The sequence below is a fragment of the Anomaloglossus baeobatrachus genome, unplaced genomic scaffold (assembly GCF_048569485.1).
Source record: "Anomaloglossus baeobatrachus isolate aAnoBae1 unplaced genomic scaffold, aAnoBae1.hap1 Scaffold_3377, whole genome shotgun sequence".
NCBI classification, from domain to species: Eukaryota; Metazoa; Chordata; class Amphibia; order Anura; family Aromobatidae; genus Anomaloglossus; species Anomaloglossus baeobatrachus.
Window position 1 is genome coordinate 37320 of NW_027442751.1, and position 15118 is coordinate 52437.

At 46.5% G+C, this 15118-nt stretch overlaps 10 non-coding genes across 10 annotated transcripts; all 10 read left to right on the plus strand.

Moving 5' to 3' along the window:
* Positions 1 to 631: 631 nt before the first annotated feature.
* On the plus strand, positions 632 to 822 carry LOC142271586 (U2 spliceosomal RNA). Its single transcript, XR_012736620.1, has one exon. It is a non-coding gene; the product is annotated as a U2 spliceosomal RNA (small nuclear RNA).
* A 1387-nt stretch (positions 823 to 2209) lies between these two features.
* LOC142271587 (U2 spliceosomal RNA) lies at positions 2210 to 2400 on the plus strand. Its single transcript, XR_012736621.1, has one exon. It is a non-coding gene; the product is annotated as a U2 spliceosomal RNA (small nuclear RNA).
* Positions 2401 to 3787: 1387 nt separating this feature from the next.
* Positions 3788 to 3978, plus strand: LOC142271588 (U2 spliceosomal RNA). The gene has a single exon (XR_012736622.1). It is a non-coding gene; the product is annotated as a U2 spliceosomal RNA (small nuclear RNA).
* A 1387-nt stretch (positions 3979 to 5365) lies between these two features.
* Positions 5366 to 5556, plus strand: LOC142271589 (U2 spliceosomal RNA). Its single transcript, XR_012736623.1, has one exon. It is a non-coding gene; the product is annotated as a U2 spliceosomal RNA (small nuclear RNA).
* A 1387-nt stretch (positions 5557 to 6943) lies between these two features.
* Positions 6944 to 7134, plus strand: LOC142271590 (U2 spliceosomal RNA). The gene has a single exon (XR_012736624.1). It is a non-coding gene; the product is annotated as a U2 spliceosomal RNA (small nuclear RNA).
* A 1387-nt stretch (positions 7135 to 8521) lies between these two features.
* LOC142271591 (U2 spliceosomal RNA) lies at positions 8522 to 8712 on the plus strand. The gene has a single exon (XR_012736625.1). It is a non-coding gene; the product is annotated as a U2 spliceosomal RNA (small nuclear RNA).
* A 1387-nt stretch (positions 8713 to 10099) lies between these two features.
* On the plus strand, positions 10100 to 10290 carry LOC142271592 (U2 spliceosomal RNA). Its single transcript, XR_012736626.1, has one exon. It is a non-coding gene; the product is annotated as a U2 spliceosomal RNA (small nuclear RNA).
* Positions 10291 to 11677: 1387 nt separating this feature from the next.
* On the plus strand, positions 11678 to 11868 carry LOC142271593 (U2 spliceosomal RNA). Its single transcript, XR_012736627.1, has one exon. It is a non-coding gene; the product is annotated as a U2 spliceosomal RNA (small nuclear RNA).
* Positions 11869 to 13255: 1387 nt separating this feature from the next.
* Positions 13256 to 13446, plus strand: LOC142271594 (U2 spliceosomal RNA). The gene has a single exon (XR_012736628.1). It is a non-coding gene; the product is annotated as a U2 spliceosomal RNA (small nuclear RNA).
* A 1387-nt stretch (positions 13447 to 14833) lies between these two features.
* Positions 14834 to 15024, plus strand: LOC142271597 (U2 spliceosomal RNA). The gene has a single exon (XR_012736630.1). It is a non-coding gene; the product is annotated as a U2 spliceosomal RNA (small nuclear RNA).
* The last annotated feature ends 94 nt before the right edge of the window (positions 15025 to 15118 follow it).

The following is a 15118-nucleotide window of genomic DNA, read 5'->3' on the forward strand; positions in this document are numbered from 1 at the left end:
TTGATGTATTTTCCGTTTGAACTGTGCACAACATGAAGAGACGGAACACTGGCGGCTTGTCACAATGCCCCCCGATGACATCACAATAGCGCTGCTGCCTAGAAAACAAGCTGCGCAGAAGAAGTTGTTCTTTGGGTGGGAGGGTGGGCTAGTGGAAGGAGGGGGCAATCTCTTTTTTTCCCGGGTGGTAGGGGGATGACAGGAGAAGGGAAGCGGGTGGTGAGAAAGGTACAGAGGGCAGGGTTTGGGGGCTGGGAAGGAAAGGGAAAAGATTAGGGTTTGGGGATGATGAAAGGGCTTTCTACGGGTAAGGATGGCAAAGGGTGGCAGTGACGGAAAGTCAGGCAACCTGTCCTGTCCGTCTTTTTGTATCGTGAATTGGAAAGACTGCAAGGGGGAGGGGAGTTGCTTGCGCCCTAAAGGAGGAGTTATTCAGATTCATTGCAGTGGGCGGCGGCTGCAAAACGCACCATTCTTCTTGTTTTGGCTCTGCAAAGCAGCCTTTTCAAGGGTTGGCTTGGGTGACAAAATGTCTTGTGTAGGCGTGGGTTTGTCTCCCTCTCGCTCTCTCTCCCTAAGATGTGTCCGGCATAGGCCAGGGTGCCACTCGAGGCCCAAACCAATTCTGGTTATCGCTTCTCGGCCTTTTGGCTAAGATCAAGTGTAGTATCTGTTCTTATCAGTTTAATATCTGATACGTCCCCTATCTGGGGACCATATATTAAATGGATTTTTAGAACAGGGAGATGGAAAAAGAGCTTGCTCTGTCCACTCCACGCATTGACCTGGTATTGCAGTACCTCCAGGAACGGTGCACCCCTTCTTAACCCAGTTTCCAAAAGCAGAACTCAATTCACCTGATTCATATTAGCCCGATTTAATGAATTGGAAGAAAGCATACGTCTTCATATGCACCTCAATTTGGCCCATTCACTTTTCACACTTCCTCCTTTTGTTTTTTATCTTTCACACTTTTGACTTTCTTTATTCATCCAAATAGCAAACTCATCACCACTCAACCTGACCAACTCGGCTATGTCCCCGTGCTGCAGTTCTCTGTCTTATCTAGATCATTTGCAATTGAATGGAATAGATCCCTTTTGGACAAAGTGGATTCACCTGCTGCTGCAGTGACCACAGGTGTGATAACATCTAGAATTGGCATCTGGTGCGATCTCTCCGCTTCCACTCCAAAGAAAGTTACCTGTTTATTCCTATCATGCATTGGTTTTTGGGGTTTTCTTTGAGTAATGATGATCTCTTTAGTAGTCTGTTGGCGCCCTCTCCTGGAGGAATAGTTTGCTTGCTCTTGGACATTCTAAAAGAGAGGTCATGATAGACATTGAGCTTCTGAGCTCAATTGGGGACAGTCATGGGTGATGAATGTTTGCAACCTACTGCGAAGCCTCATACCGCAATATAAGGAACGTCAAATACTAAGAAAGGGCGGCCTATGAAAGAATTACTACTTTCAATAAGTACACTTAAACGGCTAATTGGGAATAGAAAAACTGTAAAAAGCCCTCTGAGAAAGCCCCCCTCTAACCTTTGATAGTAAGCTTTTCTGTAGTCTGCCTGTTGATGTATTTTCCGTTTGAACTGTGCACAACATGAAGAGACGGAACACTGGCGGCTTGTCACAATGCCCCCCGATGACATCACAATAGCGCTGCTGCCTAGAAAACAAGCTGCGCAGAAGAAGTTGTTCTTTGGGTGGGAGGGTGGGCTAGTGGAAGGAGGGGGCAATCTCTTTTTTTCCCGGGTGGTAGGGGGATGACAGGAGAAGGGAAGCGGGTGGTGAGAAAGGTACAGAGGGCAGGGTTTGGGGGCTGGGAAGGAAAGGGAAAAGATTAGGGTTTGGGGATGATGAAAGGGCTTTCTACGGGTAAGGATGGCAAAGGGTGGCAGTGACGGAAAGTCAGGCAACCTGTCCTGTCCGTCTTTTTGTATCGTGAATTGGAAAGACTGCAAGGGGGAGGGGAGTTGCTTGCGCCCTAAAGGAGGAGTTATTCAGATTCATTGCAGTGGGCGGCGGCTGCAAAACGCACCATTCTTCTTGTTTTGGCTCTGCAAAGCAGCCTTTTCAAGGGTTGGCTTGGGTGACAAAATGTCTTGTGTAGGCGTGGGTTTGTCTCCCTCTCGCTCTCTCTCCCTAAGATGTGTCCGGCATAGGCCAGGGTGCCACTCGAGGCCCAAACCAATTCTGGTTATCGCTTCTCGGCCTTTTGGCTAAGATCAAGTGTAGTATCTGTTCTTATCAGTTTAATATCTGATACGTCCCCTATCTGGGGACCATATATTAAATGGATTTTTAGAACAGGGAGATGGAAAAAGAGCTTGCTCTGTCCACTCCACGCATTGACCTGGTATTGCAGTACCTCCAGGAACGGTGCACCCCTTCTTAACCCAGTTTCCAAAAGCAGAACTCAATTCACCTGATTCATATTAGCCCGATTTAATGAATTGGAAGAAAGCATACGTCTTCATATGCACCTCAATTTGGCCCATTCACTTTTCACACTTCCTCCTTTTGTTTTTTATCTTTCACACTTTTGACTTTCTTTATTCATCCAAATAGCAAACTCATCACCACTCAACCTGACCAACTCGGCTATGTCCCCGTGCTGCAGTTCTCTGTCTTATCTAGATCATTTGCAATTGAATGGAATAGATCCCTTTTGGACAAAGTGGATTCACCTGCTGCTGCAGTGACCACAGGTGTGATAACATCTAGAATTGGCATCTGGTGCGATCTCTCCGCTTCCACTCCAAAGAAAGTTACCTGTTTATTCCTATCATGCATTGGTTTTTGGGGTTTTCTTTGAGTAATGATGATCTCTTTAGTAGTCTGTTGGCGCCCTCTCCTGGAGGAATAGTTTGCTTGCTCTTGGACATTCTAAAAGAGAGGTCATGATAGACATTGAGCTTCTGAGCTCAATTGGGGACAGTCATGGGTGATGAATGTTTGCAACCTACTGCGAAGCCTCATACCGCAATATAAGGAACGTCAAATACTAAGAAAGGGCGGCCTATGAAAGAATTACTACTTTCAATAAGTACACTTAAACGGCTAATTGGGAATAGAAAAACTGTAAAAAGCCCTCTGAGAAAGCCCCCCTCTAACCTTTGATAGTAAGCTTTTCTGTAGTCTGCCTGTTGATGTATTTTCCGTTTGAACTGTGCACAACATGAAGAGACGGAACACTGGCGGCTTGTCACAATGCCCCCCGATGACATCACAATAGCGCTGCTGCCTAGAAAACAAGCTGCGCAGAAGAAGTTGTTCTTTGGGTGGGAGGGTGGGCTAGTGGAAGGAGGGGGCAATCTCTTTTTTTCCCGGGTGGTAGGGGGATGACAGGAGAAGGGAAGCGGGTGGTGAGAAAGGTACAGAGGGCAGGGTTTGGGGGCTGGGAAGGAAAGGGAAAAGATTAGGGTTTGGGGATGATGAAAGGGCTTTCTACGGGTAAGGATGGCAAAGGGTGGCAGTGACGGAAAGTCAGGCAACCTGTCCTGTCCGTCTTTTTGTATCGTGAATTGGAAAGACTGCAAGGGGGAGGGGAGTTGCTTGCGCCCTAAAGGAGGAGTTATTCAGATTCATTGCAGTGGGCGGCGGCTGCAAAACGCACCATTCTTCTTGTTTTGGCTCTGCAAAGCAGCCTTTTCAAGGGTTGGCTTGGGTGACAAAATGTCTTGTGTAGGCGTGGGTTTGTCTCCCTCTCGCTCTCTCTCCCTAAGATGTGTCCGGCATAGGCCAGGGTGCCACTCGAGGCCCAAACCAATTCTGGTTATCGCTTCTCGGCCTTTTGGCTAAGATCAAGTGTAGTATCTGTTCTTATCAGTTTAATATCTGATACGTCCCCTATCTGGGGACCATATATTAAATGGATTTTTAGAACAGGGAGATGGAAAAAGAGCTTGCTCTGTCCACTCCACGCATTGACCTGGTATTGCAGTACCTCCAGGAACGGTGCACCCCTTCTTAACCCAGTTTCCAAAAGCAGAACTCAATTCACCTGATTCATATTAGCCCGATTTAATGAATTGGAAGAAAGCATACGTCTTCATATGCACCTCAATTTGGCCCATTCACTTTTCACACTTCCTCCTTTTGTTTTTTATCTTTCACACTTTTGACTTTCTTTATTCATCCAAATAGCAAACTCATCACCACTCAACCTGACCAACTCGGCTATGTCCCCGTGCTGCAGTTCTCTGTCTTATCTAGATCATTTGCAATTGAATGGAATAGATCCCTTTTGGACAAAGTGGATTCACCTGCTGCTGCAGTGACCACAGGTGTGATAACATCTAGAATTGGCATCTGGTGCGATCTCTCCGCTTCCACTCCAAAGAAAGTTACCTGTTTATTCCTATCATGCATTGGTTTTTGGGGTTTTCTTTGAGTAATGATGATCTCTTTAGTAGTCTGTTGGCGCCCTCTCCTGGAGGAATAGTTTGCTTGCTCTTGGACATTCTAAAAGAGAGGTCATGATAGACATTGAGCTTCTGAGCTCAATTGGGGACAGTCATGGGTGATGAATGTTTGCAACCTACTGCGAAGCCTCATACCGCAATATAAGGAACGTCAAATACTAAGAAAGGGCGGCCTATGAAAGAATTACTACTTTCAATAAGTACACTTAAACGGCTAATTGGGAATAGAAAAACTGTAAAAAGCCCTCTGAGAAAGCCCCCCTCTAACCTTTGATAGTAAGCTTTTCTGTAGTCTGCCTGTTGATGTATTTTCCGTTTGAACTGTGCACAACATGAAGAGACGGAACACTGGCGGCTTGTCACAATGCCCCCCGATGACATCACAATAGCGCTGCTGCCTAGAAAACAAGCTGCGCAGAAGAAGTTGTTCTTTGGGTGGGAGGGTGGGCTAGTGGAAGGAGGGGGCAATCTCTTTTTTTCCCGGGTGGTAGGGGGATGACAGGAGAAGGGAAGCGGGTGGTGAGAAAGGTACAGAGGGCAGGGTTTGGGGGCTGGGAAGGAAAGGGAAAAGATTAGGGTTTGGGGATGATGAAAGGGCTTTCTACGGGTAAGGATGGCAAAGGGTGGCAGTGACGGAAAGTCAGGCAACCTGTCCTGTCCGTCTTTTTGTATCGTGAATTGGAAAGACTGCAAGGGGGAGGGGAGTTGCTTGCGCCCTAAAGGAGGAGTTATTCAGATTCATTGCAGTGGGCGGCGGCTGCAAAACGCACCATTCTTCTTGTTTTGGCTCTGCAAAGCAGCCTTTTCAAGGGTTGGCTTGGGTGACAAAATGTCTTGTGTAGGCGTGGGTTTGTCTCCCTCTCGCTCTCTCTCCCTAAGATGTGTCCGGCATAGGCCAGGGTGCCACTCGAGGCCCAAACCAATTCTGGTTATCGCTTCTCGGCCTTTTGGCTAAGATCAAGTGTAGTATCTGTTCTTATCAGTTTAATATCTGATACGTCCCCTATCTGGGGACCATATATTAAATGGATTTTTAGAACAGGGAGATGGAAAAAGAGCTTGCTCTGTCCACTCCACGCATTGACCTGGTATTGCAGTACCTCCAGGAACGGTGCACCCCTTCTTAACCCAGTTTCCAAAAGCAGAACTCAATTCACCTGATTCATATTAGCCCGATTTAATGAATTGGAAGAAAGCATACGTCTTCATATGCACCTCAATTTGGCCCATTCACTTTTCACACTTCCTCCTTTTGTTTTTTATCTTTCACACTTTTGACTTTCTTTATTCATCCAAATAGCAAACTCATCACCACTCAACCTGACCAACTCGGCTATGTCCCCGTGCTGCAGTTCTCTGTCTTATCTAGATCATTTGCAATTGAATGGAATAGATCCCTTTTGGACAAAGTGGATTCACCTGCTGCTGCAGTGACCACAGGTGTGATAACATCTAGAATTGGCATCTGGTGCGATCTCTCCGCTTCCACTCCAAAGAAAGTTACCTGTTTATTCCTATCATGCATTGGTTTTTGGGGTTTTCTTTGAGTAATGATGATCTCTTTAGTAGTCTGTTGGCGCCCTCTCCTGGAGGAATAGTTTGCTTGCTCTTGGACATTCTAAAAGAGAGGTCATGATAGACATTGAGCTTCTGAGCTCAATTGGGGACAGTCATGGGTGATGAATGTTTGCAACCTACTGCGAAGCCTCATACCGCAATATAAGGAACGTCAAATACTAAGAAAGGGCGGCCTATGAAAGAATTACTACTTTCAATAAGTACACTTAAACGGCTAATTGGGAATAGAAAAACTGTAAAAAGCCCTCTGAGAAAGCCCCCCTCTAACCTTTGATAGTAAGCTTTTCTGTAGTCTGCCTGTTGATGTATTTTCCGTTTGAACTGTGCACAACATGAAGAGACGGAACACTGGCGGCTTGTCACAATGCCCCCCGATGACATCACAATAGCGCTGCTGCCTAGAAAACAAGCTGCGCAGAAGAAGTTGTTCTTTGGGTGGGAGGGTGGGCTAGTGGAAGGAGGGGGCAATCTCTTTTTTTCCCGGGTGGTAGGGGGATGACAGGAGAAGGGAAGCGGGTGGTGAGAAAGGTACAGAGGGCAGGGTTTGGGGGCTGGGAAGGAAAGGGAAAAGATTAGGGTTTGGGGATGATGAAAGGGCTTTCTACGGGTAAGGATGGCAAAGGGTGGCAGTGACGGAAAGTCAGGCAACCTGTCCTGTCCGTCTTTTTGTATCGTGAATTGGAAAGACTGCAAGGGGGAGGGGAGTTGCTTGCGCCCTAAAGGAGGAGTTATTCAGATTCATTGCAGTGGGCGGCGGCTGCAAAACGCACCATTCTTCTTGTTTTGGCTCTGCAAAGCAGCCTTTTCAAGGGTTGGCTTGGGTGACAAAATGTCTTGTGTAGGCGTGGGTTTGTCTCCCTCTCGCTCTCTCTCCCTAAGATGTGTCCGGCATAGGCCAGGGTGCCACTCGAGGCCCAAACCAATTCTGGTTATCGCTTCTCGGCCTTTTGGCTAAGATCAAGTGTAGTATCTGTTCTTATCAGTTTAATATCTGATACGTCCCCTATCTGGGGACCATATATTAAATGGATTTTTAGAACAGGGAGATGGAAAAAGAGCTTGCTCTGTCCACTCCACGCATTGACCTGGTATTGCAGTACCTCCAGGAACGGTGCACCCCTTCTTAACCCAGTTTCCAAAAGCAGAACTCAATTCACCTGATTCATATTAGCCCGATTTAATGAATTGGAAGAAAGCATACGTCTTCATATGCACCTCAATTTGGCCCATTCACTTTTCACACTTCCTCCTTTTGTTTTTTATCTTTCACACTTTTGACTTTCTTTATTCATCCAAATAGCAAACTCATCACCACTCAACCTGACCAACTCGGCTATGTCCCCGTGCTGCAGTTCTCTGTCTTATCTAGATCATTTGCAATTGAATGGAATAGATCCCTTTTGGACAAAGTGGATTCACCTGCTGCTGCAGTGACCACAGGTGTGATAACATCTAGAATTGGCATCTGGTGCGATCTCTCCGCTTCCACTCCAAAGAAAGTTACCTGTTTATTCCTATCATGCATTGGTTTTTGGGGTTTTCTTTGAGTAATGATGATCTCTTTAGTAGTCTGTTGGCGCCCTCTCCTGGAGGAATAGTTTGCTTGCTCTTGGACATTCTAAAAGAGAGGTCATGATAGACATTGAGCTTCTGAGCTCAATTGGGGACAGTCATGGGTGATGAATGTTTGCAACCTACTGCGAAGCCTCATACCGCAATATAAGGAACGTCAAATACTAAGAAAGGGCGGCCTATGAAAGAATTACTACTTTCAATAAGTACACTTAAACGGCTAATTGGGAATAGAAAAACTGTAAAAAGCCCTCTGAGAAAGCCCCCCTCTAACCTTTGATAGTAAGCTTTTCTGTAGTCTGCCTGTTGATGTATTTTCCGTTTGAACTGTGCACAACATGAAGAGACGGAACACTGGCGGCTTGTCACAATGCCCCCCGATGACATCACAATAGCGCTGCTGCCTAGAAAACAAGCTGCGCAGAAGAAGTTGTTCTTTGGGTGGGAGGGTGGGCTAGTGGAAGGAGGGGGCAATCTCTTTTTTTCCCGGGTGGTAGGGGGATGACAGGAGAAGGGAAGCGGGTGGTGAGAAAGGTACAGAGGGCAGGGTTTGGGGGCTGGGAAGGAAAGGGAAAAGATTAGGGTTTGGGGATGATGAAAGGGCTTTCTACGGGTAAGGATGGCAAAGGGTGGCAGTGACGGAAAGTCAGGCAACCTGTCCTGTCCGTCTTTTTGTATCGTGAATTGGAAAGACTGCAAGGGGGAGGGGAGTTGCTTGCGCCCTAAAGGAGGAGTTATTCAGATTCATTGCAGTGGGCGGCGGCTGCAAAACGCACCATTCTTCTTGTTTTGGCTCTGCAAAGCAGCCTTTTCAAGGGTTGGCTTGGGTGACAAAATGTCTTGTGTAGGCGTGGGTTTGTCTCCCTCTCGCTCTCTCTCCCTAAGATGTGTCCGGCATAGGCCAGGGTGCCACTCGAGGCCCAAACCAATTCTGGTTATCGCTTCTCGGCCTTTTGGCTAAGATCAAGTGTAGTATCTGTTCTTATCAGTTTAATATCTGATACGTCCCCTATCTGGGGACCATATATTAAATGGATTTTTAGAACAGGGAGATGGAAAAAGAGCTTGCTCTGTCCACTCCACGCATTGACCTGGTATTGCAGTACCTCCAGGAACGGTGCACCCCTTCTTAACCCAGTTTCCAAAAGCAGAACTCAATTCACCTGATTCATATTAGCCCGATTTAATGAATTGGAAGAAAGCATACGTCTTCATATGCACCTCAATTTGGCCCATTCACTTTTCACACTTCCTCCTTTTGTTTTTTATCTTTCACACTTTTGACTTTCTTTATTCATCCAAATAGCAAACTCATCACCACTCAACCTGACCAACTCGGCTATGTCCCCGTGCTGCAGTTCTCTGTCTTATCTAGATCATTTGCAATTGAATGGAATAGATCCCTTTTGGACAAAGTGGATTCACCTGCTGCTGCAGTGACCACAGGTGTGATAACATCTAGAATTGGCATCTGGTGCGATCTCTCCGCTTCCACTCCAAAGAAAGTTACCTGTTTATTCCTATCATGCATTGGTTTTTGGGGTTTTCTTTGAGTAATGATGATCTCTTTAGTAGTCTGTTGGCGCCCTCTCCTGGAGGAATAGTTTGCTTGCTCTTGGACATTCTAAAAGAGAGGTCATGATAGACATTGAGCTTCTGAGCTCAATTGGGGACAGTCATGGGTGATGAATGTTTGCAACCTACTGCGAAGCCTCATACCGCAATATAAGGAACGTCAAATACTAAGAAAGGGCGGCCTATGAAAGAATTACTACTTTCAATAAGTACACTTAAACGGCTAATTGGGAATAGAAAAACTGTAAAAAGCCCTCTGAGAAAGCCCCCCTCTAACCTTTGATAGTAAGCTTTTCTGTAGTCTGCCTGTTGATGTATTTTCCGTTTGAACTGTGCACAACATGAAGAGACGGAACACTGGCGGCTTGTCACAATGCCCCCCGATGACATCACAATAGCGCTGCTGCCTAGAAAACAAGCTGCGCAGAAGAAGTTGTTCTTTGGGTGGGAGGGTGGGCTAGTGGAAGGAGGGGGCAATCTCTTTTTTTCCCGGGTGGTAGGGGGATGACAGGAGAAGGGAAGCGGGTGGTGAGAAAGGTACAGAGGGCAGGGTTTGGGGGCTGGGAAGGAAAGGGAAAAGATTAGGGTTTGGGGATGATGAAAGGGCTTTCTACGGGTAAGGATGGCAAAGGGTGGCAGTGACGGAAAGTCAGGCAACCTGTCCTGTCCGTCTTTTTGTATCGTGAATTGGAAAGACTGCAAGGGGGAGGGGAGTTGCTTGCGCCCTAAAGGAGGAGTTATTCAGATTCATTGCAGTGGGCGGCGGCTGCAAAACGCACCATTCTTCTTGTTTTGGCTCTGCAAAGCAGCCTTTTCAAGGGTTGGCTTGGGTGACAAAATGTCTTGTGTAGGCGTGGGTTTGTCTCCCTCTCGCTCTCTCTCCCTAAGATGTGTCCGGCATAGGCCAGGGTGCCACTCGAGGCCCAAACCAATTCTGGTTATCGCTTCTCGGCCTTTTGGCTAAGATCAAGTGTAGTATCTGTTCTTATCAGTTTAATATCTGATACGTCCCCTATCTGGGGACCATATATTAAATGGATTTTTAGAACAGGGAGATGGAAAAAGAGCTTGCTCTGTCCACTCCACGCATTGACCTGGTATTGCAGTACCTCCAGGAACGGTGCACCCCTTCTTAACCCAGTTTCCAAAAGCAGAACTCAATTCACCTGATTCATATTAGCCCGATTTAATGAATTGGAAGAAAGCATACGTCTTCATATGCACCTCAATTTGGCCCATTCACTTTTCACACTTCCTCCTTTTGTTTTTTATCTTTCACACTTTTGACTTTCTTTATTCATCCAAATAGCAAACTCATCACCACTCAACCTGACCAACTCGGCTATGTCCCCGTGCTGCAGTTCTCTGTCTTATCTAGATCATTTGCAATTGAATGGAATAGATCCCTTTTGGACAAAGTGGATTCACCTGCTGCTGCAGTGACCACAGGTGTGATAACATCTAGAATTGGCATCTGGTGCGATCTCTCCGCTTCCACTCCAAAGAAAGTTACCTGTTTATTCCTATCATGCATTGGTTTTTGGGGTTTTCTTTGAGTAATGATGATCTCTTTAGTAGTCTGTTGGCGCCCTCTCCTGGAGGAATAGTTTGCTTGCTCTTGGACATTCTAAAAGAGAGGTCATGATAGACATTGAGCTTCTGAGCTCAATTGGGGACAGTCATGGGTGATGAATGTTTGCAACCTACTGCGAAGCCTCATACCGCAATATAAGGAACGTCAAATACTAAGAAAGGGCGGCCTATGAAAGAATTACTACTTTCAATAAGTACACTTAAACGGCTAATTGGGAATAGAAAAACTGTAAAAAGCCCTCTGAGAAAGCCCCCCTCTAACCTTTGATAGTAAGCTTTTCTGTAGTCTGCCTGTTGATGTATTTTCCGTTTGAACTGTGCACAACATGAAGAGACGGAACACTGGCGGCTTGTCACAATGCCCCCCGATGACATCACAATAGCGCTGCTGCCTAGAAAACAAGCTGCGCAGAAGAAGTTGTTCTTTGGGTGGGAGGGTGGGCTAGTGGAAGGAGGGGGCAATCTCTTTTTTTCCCGGGTGGTAGGGGGATGACAGGAGAAGGGAAGCGGGTGGTGAGAAAGGTACAGAGGGCAGGGTTTGGGGGCTGGGAAGGAAAGGGAAAAGATTAGGGTTTGGGGATGATGAAAGGGCTTTCTACGGGTAAGGATGGCAAAGGGTGGCAGTGACGGAAAGTCAGGCAACCTGTCCTGTCCGTCTTTTTGTATCGTGAATTGGAAAGACTGCAAGGGGGAGGGGAGTTGCTTGCGCCCTAAAGGAGGAGTTATTCAGATTCATTGCAGTGGGCGGCGGCTGCAAAACGCACCATTCTTCTTGTTTTGGCTCTGCAAAGCAGCCTTTTCAAGGGTTGGCTTGGGTGACAAAATGTCTTGTGTAGGCGTGGGTTTGTCTCCCTCTCGCTCTCTCTCCCTAAGATGTGTCCGGCATAGGCCAGGGTGCCACTCGAGGCCCAAACCAATTCTGGTTATCGCTTCTCGGCCTTTTGGCTAAGATCAAGTGTAGTATCTGTTCTTATCAGTTTAATATCTGATACGTCCCCTATCTGGGGACCATATATTAAATGGATTTTTAGAACAGGGAGATGGAAAAAGAGCTTGCTCTGTCCACTCCACGCATTGACCTGGTATTGCAGTACCTCCAGGAACGGTGCACCCCTTCTTAACCCAGTTTCCAAAAGCAGAACTCAATTCACCTGATTCATATTAGCCCGATTTAATGAATTGGAAGAAAGCATACGTCTTCATATGCACCTCAATTTGGCCCATTCACTTTTCACACTTCCTCCTTTTGTTTTTTATCTTTCACACTTTTGACTTTCTTTATTCATCCAAATAGCAAACTCATCACCACTCAACCTGACCAACTCGGCTATGTCCCCGTGCTGCAGTTCTCTGTCTTATCTAGATCATTTGCAATTGAATGGAATAGATCCCTTTTGGACAAAGTGGATTCACCTGCTGCTGCAGTGACCACAGGTGTGATAACATCTAGAATTGGCATCTGGTGCGATCTCTCCGCTTCCACTCCAAAGAAAGTTACCTGTTTATTCCTATCATGCATTGGTTTTTGGGGTTTTCTTTGAGTAATGATGATCTCTTTAGTAGTCTGTTGGCGCCCTCTCCTGGAGGAATAGTTTGCTTGCTCTTGGACATTCTAAAAGAGAGGTCATGATAGACATTGAGCTTCTGAGCTCAATTGGGGACAGTCATGGGTGATGAATGTTTGCAACCTACTGCGAAGCCTCATACCGCAATATAAGGAACGTCAAATACTAAGAAAGGGCGGCCTATGAAAGAATTACTACTTTCAATAAGTACACTTAAACGGCTAATTGGGAATAGAAAAACTGTAAAAAGCCCTCTGAGAAAGCCCCCCTCTAACCTTTGATAGTAAGCTTTTCTGTAGTCTGCCTGTTGATGTATTTTCCGTTTGAACTGTGCACAACATGAAGAGACGGAACACTGGCGGCTTGTCACAATGCCCCCCGATGACATCACAATAGCGCTGCTGCCTAGAAAACAAGCTGCGCAGAAGAAGTTGTTCTTTGGGTGGGAGGGTGGGCTAGTGGAAGGAGGGGGCAATCTCTTTTTTTCCCGGGTGGTAGGGGGATGACAGGAGAAGGGAAGCGGGTGGTGAGAAAGGTACAGAGGGCAGGGTTTGGGGGCTGGGAAGGAAAGGGAAAAGATTAGGGTTTGGGGATGATGAAAGGGCTTTCTACGGGTAAGGATGGCAAAGGGTGGCAGTGACGGAAAGTCAGGCAACCTGTCCTGTCCGTCTTTTTGTATCGTGAATTGGAAAGACTGCAAGGGGGAGGGGAGTTGCTTGCGCCCTAAAGGAGGAGTTATTCAGATTCATTGCAGTGGGCGGCGGCTGCAAAACGCACCATTCTTCTTGTTTTGGCTCTGCAAAGCAGCCTTTTCAAGGGTTGGCTTGGGTGACAAAATGTCTTGTGTAGGCGTGGGTTTGTCTCCCTCTCGCTCTCTCTCCCTAAGATGTGTCCGGCATAGGCCAGGGTGCCACTCGAGGCCCAAACCAATTCTGGTTATCGCTTCTCGGCCTTTTGGCTAAGATCAAGTGTAGTATCTGTTCTTATCAGTTTAATATCTGATACGTCCCCTATCTGGGGACCATATATTAAATGGATTTTTAGAACAGGGAGATGGAAAAAGAGCTTGCTCTGTCCACTCCACGCATTGACCTGGTATTGCAGTACCTCCAGGAACGGTGCACCCCTTCTTAACCCAGTTTCCAAAAGCAGAACTCAATTCACCTGATTCATATTAGCCCGATTTAATGAATTGGAAGAAAGCATACGTCTTCATATGCACCTCAATTTGGCCCATTCACTTTTCACACTTCCTCCTTTTGTTTTTTATCTTTCACACTTTTGACTTTCTTTATTCATCCAAATAGCAAACTCATCACCACTCAACCTGACCAACTCGGCTATGTCCCCGTGCTGCAGTTCTCTGTCTTATCTAGATCATTTGCAATTGAATGGAATAGATCCCTTTTGGACAAAGTGGATTCACCTGCTGCTGCAGTGACCACAGGTGTGATAACATCTAGAATTGGCATCTGGTGCGATCTCTCCGCTTCCACTCCAAAGAAAGTTACCTGTTTATTCCTATCATGCATTGGTTTTTGGGGTTTTCTTTGAGTAATGATGATCTCTTTAGTAGTCTGTTGGCGCCCTCTCCTGGAGGAATAGTTTGCTTGCTCTTGGACATTCTAAAAGAGAGGTCATGATAGACATTGAGCTTCTGAGCTCAATTGGGGACAGTCATGGGTGATGAATGTTTGCAACCTACTGCGAAGCCTCATACCGCAATATAAGGAACGTCAAATACTAAGAAAGGGCGGCCTATGAAAGAATTACTACTTTCAATAAGTACACTTAAACGGCTAATTGGGAATAGAAAAACTGTAAAAAGCCCTCTGAGAAAGCCCCCCTCTAACCTTTGATAGTAAGCTTTTCTGTAGTCTGCCTGTTGATGTATTTTCCGTTTGAACTGTGCACAACATGAAGAGACGGAACACTGGCGGCTTGTCACAATGCCCCCCGATGACATCACAATAGCGCTGCTGCCTAGAAAACAAGCTGCGCAGAAGAAGTTGTTCTTTGGGTGGGAGGGTGGGCTAGTGGAAGGAGGGGGCAATCTCTTTTTTTCCCGGGTGGTAGGGGGATGACAGGAGAAGGGAAGCGGGTGGTGAGAAAGGTACAGAGGGCAGGGTTTGGGGGCTGGGAAGGAAAGGGAAAAGATTAGGGTTTGGGGATGATGAAAGGGCTTTCTACGGGTAAGGATGGCAAAGGGTGGCAGTGACGGAAAGTCAGGCAACCTGTCCTGTCCGTCTTTTTGTATCGTGAATTGGAAAGACTGCAAGGGGGAGGGGAGTTGCTTGCGCCCTAAAGGAGGAGTTATTCAGATTCATTGCAGTGGGCGGCGGCTGCAAAACGCACCATTCTTCTTGTTTTGGCTCTGCAAAGCAGCCTTTTCAAGGGTTGGCTTGGGTGACAAAATGTCTTGTGTAGGCGTGGGTTTGTCTCCCTCTCGCTCTCTCTCCCTAAGATGTGTCCGGCATAGGCCAGGGTGCCACTCGAGGCCCAAACCAATTCTGGTTATCGCTTCTCGGCCTTTTGGCTAAGATCAAGTGTAGTATCTGTTCTTATCAGTTTAATATCTGATACGTCCCCTATCTGGGGACCATATATTAAATGGATTTTTAGAACAGGGAGATGGAAAAAGAGCTTGCTCTGTCCACTCCACGCATTGACCTGGTATTGCAGTACCTCCAGGAACGGTGCACCCCTTCTTAACCCAGTTTCCAAAAGCAGAACTCAATTCACCTGATTCATATTAGCCCGATTTAATGAATTGGAAGAAAGCATACGTCTTCATATGCACC